This window comes from Balaenoptera borealis, assembly GCF_965194805.1.
Source record: "Balaenoptera borealis genome assembly, chromosome: 17".
NCBI lineage: Eukaryota > Metazoa > Chordata > Mammalia > Artiodactyla > Balaenopteridae > Balaenoptera > Balaenoptera borealis.
In genome coordinates, this window is record NC_138876.1 from 74,006,396 (window position 1) to 74,018,451 (window position 12,056).

The 12,056-nt window shown below is 39.9% G+C and overlaps 1 long non-coding RNA gene across 2 annotated transcripts in view; it reads left to right on the forward strand.

The window, feature by feature from the left end:
* Window positions 1-12,056, forward strand: part of LOC309615304 — a 167,997-nt gene that overhangs the window by 27,248 nt on the left and 128,693 nt on the right. The window contains exon 3 of one of the 2 annotated variants that reach the window (XR_014236710.1): window positions 4,824-9,550. This is a non-coding gene — a long non-coding RNA (uncharacterized lncRNA). Of the gene's footprint in view, window positions 1-4,823; window positions 9,921-12,056 lie in introns of those variants that run through there. The other variant, XR_014236711.1, reaches the window with a different exon arrangement.

Genomic DNA, 12,056 nt, shown 5'->3' on the forward strand with positions numbered 1-12,056 from the left:
CACCAGGGATGGGGTCAAAGACAAGTAATAGAACAATAGGTGCTCCTAGTATTCTTATCACTTAAGAAATTACAAGGGTTTGGGGAGCTCTGTGCCAGGAACCCGGGACAGAGACATACATATATTTTTTTCTATAATCTAACACGTAGTGTCTATAAAAGGTTGATGTGGTAAACTAAATAATGACCTCCAAATGTCCACATTCTAATCCCTGGAATCTGTGAATGTTATTTTATATGGCAAAAGGGACTTTGCAGTTGTGATTAAATTAAGGATCTTGAGATGCGGAGAATATCCTGGATTTTCTGGGTGGGCTTGATGTAATTACAAGTCCTTATAAGAGGGACACAGGAGGAGTCAGTGGTAGAGGAGAAGGCCACGTGACTATGGAAGCAGAGATTGGAGTGATGTGCTTTGAAGATGAAGGAAGGGGCCACGTGGCTATGGAAGCAGACATTGGAGTGACGTGCTTTGAAGATGAAGGAAGGGGCCACAAGCCAAAGAGTACAGGCTAGAAGCCGAAAAATGCAAGGAAGTGAATTCTCTTTTAAATTTTTTTTAAATTAATTAATTAATTTATTTTTGGCTGTGTTAGGTCTTCGTTTCTGTGTGAGGGCTTTCTCTAGTTGTGGCAAGCGGGGGCCACTCTTCATCGCAGTGCGCGGGCCTCTCACTATCACGGCCTCTCTTGTTGTAGAGCACAGGCTCCAGGTGCGCAGGCTCAGTAGTTGTGGCTCACGGGCCTAGTTGCTCCAAGGCATGTGGGATCTTCCCAGGCCAGGGCTCAAACCCGTGTCCCCTGCATTGGCAGGCAGATTCTCAACCACTGCGCCACCAGGGAAGCCCCGAATTCTCTTTTAAGAACCTCCAAAATAATGCAGCTCTGCAAACACCCTGACTTTAGCACAGTAAAACTGATTTTGGACTTCTGGCCTCCAGAAATGTAAGAAAATAAATTTGCATTGTTTTAAGCCATTAAGTTTGTGGCAGTTTGTTATAACAGCAATAGGAAATTAAAATATTGATACTTGTATATCTGATTCTTGCTGAGTTACCTACCCCTATTAATATAGCATTGTTGCATCTATTTTGAAATCCTAACCTGCCTATTTTATTGTAATATAAACATTGTAATACATTGCAAAAATATGTGCTACTTCTCATGGATTTATTAACTAGTTCAATTTTTCTGGAAGAAGGTTTAGCCACATGTATCAAGATATTTTAAAACGTTCCTACCCTTTGACCCAATAATGCTAGATATCTCAGGAAATAACCAGAATTACATAGATTTTATACAAGAGTGGGCATTGTAAGAATATAACCAATATTAGAGGAGATATTAATAAAAGAGAAAAAACAAACAAAATAAATACCCTGCTTTCAGTAATGAATAAAAATAGTGTGGCAGAAGGTCGACAAGAAGTAGAAGACTTGAGTATATTATAGCTCAAATAGACATATAGACATGAATAAAACACTCCACCCAACAACAGCAGAATATACATTCTTCTCAAGTACACATGGAATATTCTCCTGGATAGACCACATGTTAGTCCACAAAACAGGTATCAATAAATTAAGAATATTGAAATCATAGCAAGTAACTTCTCTAACCATAATGGAACCAAAATAGAAATCAATAACAAAGGGAAAACTGAAAAATTTACAAATCTGTAGTAATTAAACAACACACTCCTAAACGACCAATGGGTCAAAGGAGAAACCATGAAAGGAATTAGAAAATACTTCGAGATGAATGAAAACTAAAACACAACGTACCAAAATGTACGGAATGCCTTGAAAGCAGTGTTCAGAGAGAAATTTATAGCCATAAATGCTTACATTAAGAAAAGCAGAGAGATCTAAAATCAATAATCTAACTTTCCACCATAAGGAACTGTTGTTCTAAGGAACTGCTGTTCTAGGAAGAAAAAAAAACCAGCAAACTAAACTCAAAGGTAGCAGAAGGAAGGAAATTATAAAGATTAGAGTGAAGATAAATAAAATAGAAAATAGAAAAACAGTAGAAACAATCAATGAAACTAAAAGTTGGTTCTTTGCAAGGATCAACGAAATTGACAAAAGTTTAGCTAGGCTAAGAAATAAGAGAGAGAAAGACTCACATTACTGAAACCAGGAATGAAAGATGGAACATTAGTACATATCTTACAGAAATAAAAAGGATTATAAGTGAATACTGTGAACAACTGCATGCTAACAAATTAGATAATCTAGATGAATGGATAAATTCCTAGAAAGACACAAACTGAATCAAGAAGAAATAGAAAATCTGAATAGGTCTAGATCAAGTAAAAAGATTGAATTAGTAGCCAAAAAACATCCCACAAAGAAAAAGCTCAGGCCCTGATGGTTTCATTGTTAAATTCTATCAAAAATCTAAAGAATTAATACCAACTCTTCACAAACTCTACTAAAAAATACAATTGGAGGGAACACTCCCCAATTCATTCTTTGAGGCCTATATTACCCTGACATGAAAACCACACAGACATCACAAGAAAACTAATGACCAGTATCCCATTATGAATAGAAATGCAAAAATCTTCACAAAACTACTAGCACACCAAATGTAGCAAAATATAAAAAGGATTATACCCCGTGTCTAAGTGGACCTTATCCAAGGAATGCAGGCTTGGTTAGAAAATCAATTAATTAGAAAATCAATTAATGTAAAATACCATTCAAAGTTTTGATTGTATAGACTAAACATTCTAATTTCTAAATTGAGACTATTTTGGTGACATTAAGTGATCACAGAAATTTTATTAACTGGAAATGATCAAAAAAATTTTCCAGGAGCAGAGGAAAAATTTCGAATGGGCATATTGTAAAGTCACTGTGGGACACATATAAAGTTTCCTTCTGATTAACTTCCTTGAGCCCTGCTTATTCAAGGCATTGTTTACATGTATTAATTTTTTTTCTATTATAAATTTATTTCTATAATGTTGGCTTGCGGGATCTCAGTTCCCCAACCAAAGATTGAACCCAGGCCACAGCAGTGAAAGCCTGGAGTCCTAACCGCTAGGCCACCAGGGAACTCCCACCCATTGTTTTATAACAGCTTTATAGAGAGATAATTTACATATAAGATAATTCACCTATTGAAAGTTTTCAGTATGTTAAGTATATTCACAGAGTTGTGCAACTGCCCCACTATCAATTTTTTGGCAGATGTTTCATACTGACTCCTTCCTTTTATCTGCATGATGTACACCAGGGTGTTCCAAACGCAGCATTTAACCTTCGGGCCAGATAATCACCTGCTGTCCCACGCATCGTAGGATGCTGAGCAGCACCCCTGGCCTCTGTGCACAATGCCAGTAACACAACACTCGCTCCCAGCTGTTACAACGAAACCCTCAGACATTGCCAAGTGTCCCCAGGGTACAAAAACATCCCCGGTTGAGAAACTACTGATACAGATGATGCATTCTCCTCCAGCTGAACTCTGCCCCCAGCTCCTGTTTTTGTTTTTAATGGGCTGTTTAGACACAGTTCAGCACATGACATGGTCTACTTCACACATACTTCTTTGGTGACCAGTGTCCCCAGGTAGCCCCTCTTGGACAGAATGTAAAGCAGTTCCAGGCCAGCTCTTTCTCACAGGTGCAGCCCAGATCTTGTCCTTGGGACGCACCTGGCATCTTTTACCCTCACAACCTCAGAATGGGAATGCCCAGCCACTCTCCTCTCTTCTTACCCTGAGAGCAGCTGCCCACAGGTCTCTGCCCTGTGTTTTCCAGTCAAGAATCAGATACGCGTCTACTAGGTCGCCCTAACCGCAGGGGCGCCAATCATACTAGCTCTCAGAGGACCTCACTGAACTTGCTTAAGGATAAAGTCATCTCCACTTTTGACCCTTTTATACCCTAGATGAGGATAAAGCATTCAGAAGTTAGGAGCCAGTTCTCAGACAATGACTTTCGTATTCTGACAGAGCAGTTTGTCTTACAATTCATTTTGGTATCTGATATCTGAGCACCTTAGGATCTAGTAAACTTCCACTTTATCCTTCTGTTCCACATTTAACAATGTTGCAAATGGTTAAATAATTTATAGTGTATTTCATCAGGTACAGTATTATGTAACCATTACGAATATTGCCCTTTGAAGAAATGCTCACAACATAACGGTGATTGAAGAAAAGGCTATGAAGTCTGTTTTTACCCTATAATTTTAACATTAATATTAAAAATATATATTTCTAGACAAAGAGTAGAAAGAATTATAATTAATTTTTATTTGTGACAATCTCTAGACGACAGAATTCTTTTTTATAATTTTTTGTTTTCCTCAAATTTTCTACTATAAGCGTGTATTAGGTTTTTTTGTTTTTTGTTTTCTAAAATATTTATTTATTTATTTATTTACTTATTCTTGGCTGTGTTGGGTCTTTGTTTCTGTGCAAGGGCTTTCTCCAGCTGCGGCAAGCGCGGGCCACTCTTCATCGCGGTGCGCGGGCCTCTCACTATCGCGGCCTCTCTTGTCGCGGAGCACAGGCTCCAGACGCACAGGCTCAGTAATTGTGGCTCACGGGCCTAGTTGCTCCGCGGCATGTGGGATCTTCCCAGACCAGGGCTCGAACCCATGTCCCCTGCATTGGCAGGCAGATTCTCAACCACTGCGCCACCAGGGAAGCCCTAGCGTGTATTAGTTTTTAATAGAAAAAAATGTTCTATGAAAATAAAATGTGCAAAGTTAATTCACATTCACATTCTCTTCCTCTTTTAATTTAAATATTTTTACAACGCACTGCACAGACTTCCAGAAATTTTCATCTATTTCTTCTTTTTCAGAGAGCTTCTCATTGCCTCAGAAACAAAGTCCAAATTCCTTTGTGTGACATTCCAGGCCTGTCACCAGCCTCTGAGCCCTGAGTCCATCTGTTCCTTCTGTGCTCTGACATGTACTTGTGCGGTAGAGACCTTGCAAACTTTCCTTCCTAGACTCCCTCGGCAGCTGGTTTCTAGCGGCTTCTGCCAATGAGATACTAATGAAAAACAGGCAGATGGGGGTAGAGGAAGAGAGACTCCCTTGTTCTCCATCGTATCAGTATCCCTGCAGCAGCAGCAGTCGGCTGTGGAAGAGTGTCTTCAGTGGCACCGTCACCCACCGGGCAAAGCCTCCTCTTCAGTCTCAGCACCAGCCCTCAGACCCCACTCCACGGCCCTGACACCTGCGAAGGGCCCGTTCCCTGTGCTTCCAGCACTGCACGTGGCACCGCCTCGGCTCCCCAGTGGATCCAGCACCAGGCAGAGGACTCCTCCTCTCAGAACCAGCCGAGGTGGCACGTCCCCATGGTTCTGGTCTGTGGTGACACCACCTAGTCTCTTTATTCCTCCAGTTTTAGGGGTGGTAGGTGCTTCCTGCAGTTACTAATTTCTGGATTTCTTTTCTATGTAAATTTTTTTCCTGGTTTTATTGAGATATGATTGACATACAGCACTGTAGAAGTTTAAGGTGTACAGCATAATGACTTGACTTACATATGTAACAATTACCACAATAGGTTTAAACATCTCATATAGACACAAAAAAGGAAATATTTTTTTCCCTTGTGATGAGAACTCCTAGGATCTATTCTCTTAGCAACTTTCAAATATACCACACAGCAGTGTTAACCATAGTCATCATACTGTACGTTATGTTACTTCATTCTTTTTTTAACTCTCTCAGTTTTTCCAACCGTCGTGCAAGGAATAATCTGCATTAAGTTGCCTGTGTTTGAAATGCCTAGAGTAATGTCCGTTTTCCTGACTGGTCCCTGACATCACTCATCACACCTGCTTAAATTCCACTGGCCAGAATTCAGTCATGTTTCACCCAACTCAAGAGGAGGTCTAACTGCTCCCACGTCCAAAGAGAACACGATCAGGGTGGTCCTGGTACCAGTGGTCTTTCCCACATTGCCTAGTGAGGCACAGAGTAAGTTAACTATGATGCAAAACTAGACAGGACATTTTTAAAAAACCAAAAGAGGTATAATTGTCTAAAGAAAATCTAGGTATATATAACAAAAGACCTGAAATGAGCTTATTTTTGAATTAGACATTGAGTGTAGCTCGAAATTTCCTCAAAATGAAAGCCTATAAAGGGAGTTCCCTGGTGGCCTAGTGGTTAGGATTCTGGGCTTTCACTGCCGTGGCCCGGGTTCAATCCCTCGTCGGGGAACTGAGATCCCACAAGCCACGCAGCGTGGCCAAAAATATATATATACTGAAAAAAAGTTAAGGCCTATAAAGAAAGGTATGCAATTGCAGTTTTTAAAGTATATTCGACAGCCTAGATAAGGTTTGTCCTGAAATGAAACACGAGCGTCATTCATCACATTGATCATCATATAGTAAATATTAGAATACACAAGAATCATAATTTGAAACTGTGATAATATGTTCATAAATCTTCTGCTCAGTTCTGATCATAAGTATTTTCATTTTAAAAATATCAATTTTGGGGGCAATAAATTTGAATTCTTAGATTATTTTCTAATGTTCAAGGCATGTACTACCTGTGTCCATAGGAAAAATAAAATATTCAAAACTTGAATAAATGATATTATATTTACATATATTTTTTCAAGAATAATATTGGTCAATAGCAGGATTTGGAATTTTCAAACTGTTACTATTTCTATTAGCTTAAAAGTTTTTTTCAAATTCCGTGTCTGGGTAATGTGATCTATCTACAACAAAAAGCAATTTAATATACTGTTAATTTAGAGTCAGTTTCTAAAAGGAGAATGACAGATCCCCAACATTTGTGGCCCTAGAGTCTAGAAGAATTTCTGGCACATAGTAGGTGCTCACCTGTTTACTGAATGAGAGACAGTCGAATCCAAAAATGTTAAATCTGTGATTGCCAGTTGTCTCCAACTCTGCCCTGTTTTTAGATAAAAATTAGGTCATATCATATTAATACCTGAATCTTCCCTTCCCGCAAAAAGTCCTCCCTCCAACCAGGTATTTCAGAGAGGCCCAGGCAGGTATTACACACACTCACAGATCAGGGGCAGCTGCCCTCACTGTGTCTCTATTGGCTCAACCAGACAATCGCTGCTTCAAGCACTCTGTCTGAGAGTCTGGTACCCAACCCCCAGGTGTGCTCTGGGCACATTCTCGTTGCCACGGTCCCAGCCTCTCATGGATAGCACAGCACGGCCAGCCCGCCTGGGGCCGGAGCCAGGAGGATGCCTCCTCTCTCATTTGTTACGTCCAGTTAGAGGGACCCCACCGCAGAGCCTTGGGGATTTAACTTTTAAATATTTAGTGAGAAATCTTGGAGTTCACCACCCTCAAAATGAACATTCTTTTAGATCTTTGTAGTCTTAAGCAATTATTTCCTCAGAATAAGTCTCTGGGTTGAACTGCATGTCCTCTTTTTTTTTTTCTTTTTTTCCCCAGGACATTTTTCAGGGCATTTTTTTTTTCAGGAATGTGGATTGCCAAACGATCTGGAGAGGTTGTGCCAGTTTACCCTCCCACCAGAAACTTAGGTTGATTTCCTAATGCCTTTATCAGCAATCATTTACATCTTCCTTTTTAATCAATTCCAACTAGATATATTCAAAATAGTACTTCATTGTTTTATTTTTTTTTTGATTACACTCTATGCAAGCTTCTTAGAGATGCATGAATATCAAGTTTTACAGAAATGCATTTTGGAAACATTTGAATTATGAAAATTCCAATTTCACGTAGTACAAACTGAAGCAAATAGTATTTGAAGCACTATTTGAACTTGGTTAATTTGCATAACTGATTTCCAGAACTAACTCACAGGGCAAGGCTAAGTAAACACTCTCTGGAGTTGGTTTTTGGTTATTTACAATGCTGGGTAGTGTACTAAAGGCCACCATTAAGTAAACTGACTGTGGGTGCCTGATTGCCTCGTTCCTTCTAAAAACTTCATATACAGACATTTATTCCTGTTTCCAGAATGAGGCCACCTATATAAATAATTTTCATGTAACAGGAATATTATGTATTAATATTTATCTATGAAACAAGACAAATTAGCTTTTTTTTTTCCTATTCTTAATCTGATGTTAAATAATAACTGTAGGACAGGAAATGGCTTCCTTCATATAAAACTCCTTTCTCGGGACTTCCCTGGTGGCACAGTGGTTAAGAATCCACCTGCCAACGCAGGGGACACGGGTTCGAGCCCTGGTCCGGGAAGATCCCACATGCCACGGAGCAACTGAGCCCGTGCGCCACAACTACTGAGCCTGCGCTCTAGAGCCTGTGAGCCACAACTATTGAGCCTGAGTGCCACAACTACTGAAGCCTGTGTGCCTAGAGCCCATGCTCCGCAACAAGAGAAGCCACTGCAATGAGAAGCCTGCACACTTCAACGAAGAGTAGCCCCTGCTCTCTGCAACTAGAGAAAGCCCGCGTGCAGCAACAAAGACCCAACGCAGCCAAAAATAAAATAAATATAAATTTATAAAAAATAATAAATAAATAAAACTCCTTTCTCAATTGTCATTCTGCTGTTGTCATCCTGCTGGCTGGGGCTGGGAGACCACTAGAAGAAGCAGCTTCTCATCGTGTTAATTAAACATACCACGGGCTATGTAGATGTAACTACTTATGTTCATTTTACTTTTCTACCTTATAGAAGCACTTTCACAACAAAGATTTTTACATTTCCCAATGGATATTATGTTAGCCATATAGATGCTGTCACTGAAAATATTACAGGAGAGAAAGCAAATTTTAGGTAGATGAAGTTTATACCTAAGATAGTATGTAACCCAATTCTTTCATTTTTTAGATAAGGAAAATAGCTTGAACAATTCTCTGTCACTTAAGTTTTGAAATAAGCTGTTTTAGCTTAGTGATTCCAAAGTAACGTTTCATGTGACCTTGTACAGTGCCTACACACAGAGGGCACTTTATAATTATTTGTAAAATGAATTACTGCTGCTGGAAGATGTTTAAATGATTTCTCTCAAAAAGCCTGCCAATGAACACTCTATTACATAAATCACAGCAAGATCCTTTTTGACCCACCTCCTAGAGAAATGGAAATAAAAACAAAAATAAACAAATGGGACCTAATTAAACTTAAAAGCTTTTGCAAAGCAAAGGAAACCATAAACAAGACGAAAAGACAACCCTCAGAATGGGAGAAAATATTTGCAAACAAAGCAACTGACAAAGGATTAATCTTCAAAATATACAAGCAGCTCAGGCAGCTCAATATCAAAAAACCAAACATCCCAATCCAAAAATGGGCAGAAGACCTAAATAGACATTTCTCCAAAGAAGATATACAGATTGCCAACAAACACATGAAAAGATGCTCAACATCACTAAGTATTAGAGAACTGCAAATCAAAACTACAATGAGGTATCACCTCACACCAGTCAGAATGGCCATTATCAAAAAATCTAAAAACAATAAATGCTGGAAAGGGTGTGGTGAAAAGGGAACCCTCTTGCACTATTGGTGGGAATGTAAGTTGATACAGCCACTTTGGAGAACAGTATGGAGGTTCCTTAAAAAACTAAAAATAGAACTACCATATGACCCAGCAGTCCCACTACTGGGCATATACCCTGAGAAAACCATAATTCAAAAAGACACATGCACCCCAATGTTCATTGCAGCACTATTTACAATAGCCAGGACATGGAAGCAACCTAAATGTCCATTGACAGATGAATGGATAAAGAAGATGTGGCACATATATACAATGGAATATTACTCATCCATAAAAAGAAACAATATTGAGTTATTTGTATAGAGAGTGAAGTAAGAAAGAGAAAAATATCGTATGCTAACACATATATATGGAATCTAAAAAAAAAAAAAAATGGTACTGATGAACCTAGTGGCAGGGCAGGAATAAAGATGTAGACGTAGAGAATGGACTTGAGGACACGGAGGTGGGTGGGGGAAGCTGCGGTGAAGTGAGAGTAGCATTGGCATATATACACTACCAAATGTAAAACAGATAGCTAGTGGGAAGAAGCAACATAGCACAGGGAGATCCACTTGGTGCTTTGTGACCACCTTGAGGGGTGGGATGGGGAGGGTGGGAGGGAGATGAAAGAAGGAGGGAATATGGGGATATACATATGCGTATGGCTGATTCACTATGTTGTACAACAGAAACTAACACAGTACTGTGAAGCAATTATACTCCAATAAAGATCTATAAAAAGAAAGTAATCAAGATTTTCTGTAGTCTACTCTACCACTTCTCCATCTATTTTTCTTTCTCTTTTCCTTTTTCTTCAATGGTCCTAACTGTAGGCACTGGAACTGCTTCACATTTTGGTCACAGATATGCCCTGCTACCACTGTACCTCTTGGCTATTAGGAGCCGTCTCTCACAGCCATCTGGGCTCCACGTTGGTTCCATTTTCACTGAGTTTAATGGTTATCAATCAAAATCAATCAATAAACATTCGGACTCCACACCCCATATAGCTCACTTCCAAAAAAGGATGCTATAACCATGATACTTTAGCTATGTCCGTGACCTCTCACTGAACTTTTTTTTTTTTTTTTTTTTTTTGGCCACTCTGAATGGCTTGCAGGATCTTAGTTCCCCGACCAGGGATCGAACCCACACCCCCTTCATTGGGAGCATGGAGTCTTAAACACTGGACTGCCAGGGAAGTCCCTCTCACTAAACTTTCTGCCCTATTTCAAAATAGCAGATGCTAATTACTAAGAACAAGTAGAAAAATGTGTTAAAAAAAATTGAAAGAGAAGAAAATATGCTATATATACTCTTTCTTCTACTAGAGAAGACTGGCTTCCCTTGTAGTTTTCATTAGTCAGAGCTCCAAGTAAGGCTTTGCACAGTCTACATCTTTTGACTAGTACTTTCTTCCTGATCTCCCCCTCTCGCCCTCACCTGGCATACTTTCCCAATGCATCCACTAAGCCCAAGCAAATGTCCCCTCTTTATGAAGCCTTCCCAGATCCCCTAGGCAGAGTCAGGAAGGCGTCCTCCGTGTTCTCTACAGCACTTTCTCTCTACCTCTTTCATGACAGTTTTCATGTTGAATTGTAAGCCTTTACTCCGATAGCTTTCCATCTCACTCCAAGTAAAAATCAAAGCTTGGAATCTCTAGCCCTCATTTAAGTAAGTACCATAGCTTATTTACTGGATTCTGATGATTTATTCCACTGGCTTCCCAAGCCTGCTCCACACCCCCTCACCCCGCCCCCCATCCCTGGTCCAGGCTATCCCTGGTCCAGCCTCCTCACCTCTTGCAGGTGTTGATTCAAACATCACTGTAGGTGCTATCCTTCTTCACAGCTTTATGTTTTCCCAGAGCACTTATCACCACCTCTCATATTCTGTTTTATTGCTTATTTATCTCATTCCTTGTCTATCTCCCTCCACAAGAATCAAAGCCCCCAAGATGAGGGTTTTGTCTGTTTTGTTTGCTGGTGGACCCTCAGTACCTGGAACAAGTTCTGGACACAGAAGCTGCTCAATAACTGTTCTTTTCATGAATGAAATGGCAGTCTCTCTCACCTGCCACTGGACATCTTAAAGGCAAAGATTTGGTTTTATTTGTGTGATTCTAGTATTTACCTGTCGCATACTATATATTCAATAATAATTCGTCTCATGGGTTCCCCCTTGGGGAAACAGGTCAACTCTGGGATAGGGCAGAGATCAAGAAAAGACCAATTTAACGACCTTTCTGCCTTCCACATCACTTTCCTGCTCCGTCTTCATTACCCAGGATCACTTAGATGAGGTCACATAAGGACTCTGGACTCTCTGTTGAGGGACTAGACATGGTGGTGAAGCATAACAGAGGAAGCATAGAGCGTTTAGAAAGATTTTTTTTTTTTGGCACTTATTAATCATTTATTGGTATATGTCACTAACAGAGTAAAGTGCCGAGAACTGAGAAGACTTTGCCTGGATTGAGAGGAAGGGGAAGAGCAGTCAGTCAGTGAAGGTGCCATTTTGGAATGTGTATTTTGGAAACCACTGTTGTAACACGGTTTGAGGTGAGGAGTCAGTGTGAAGCCTTAATGGAAGGGGTAGG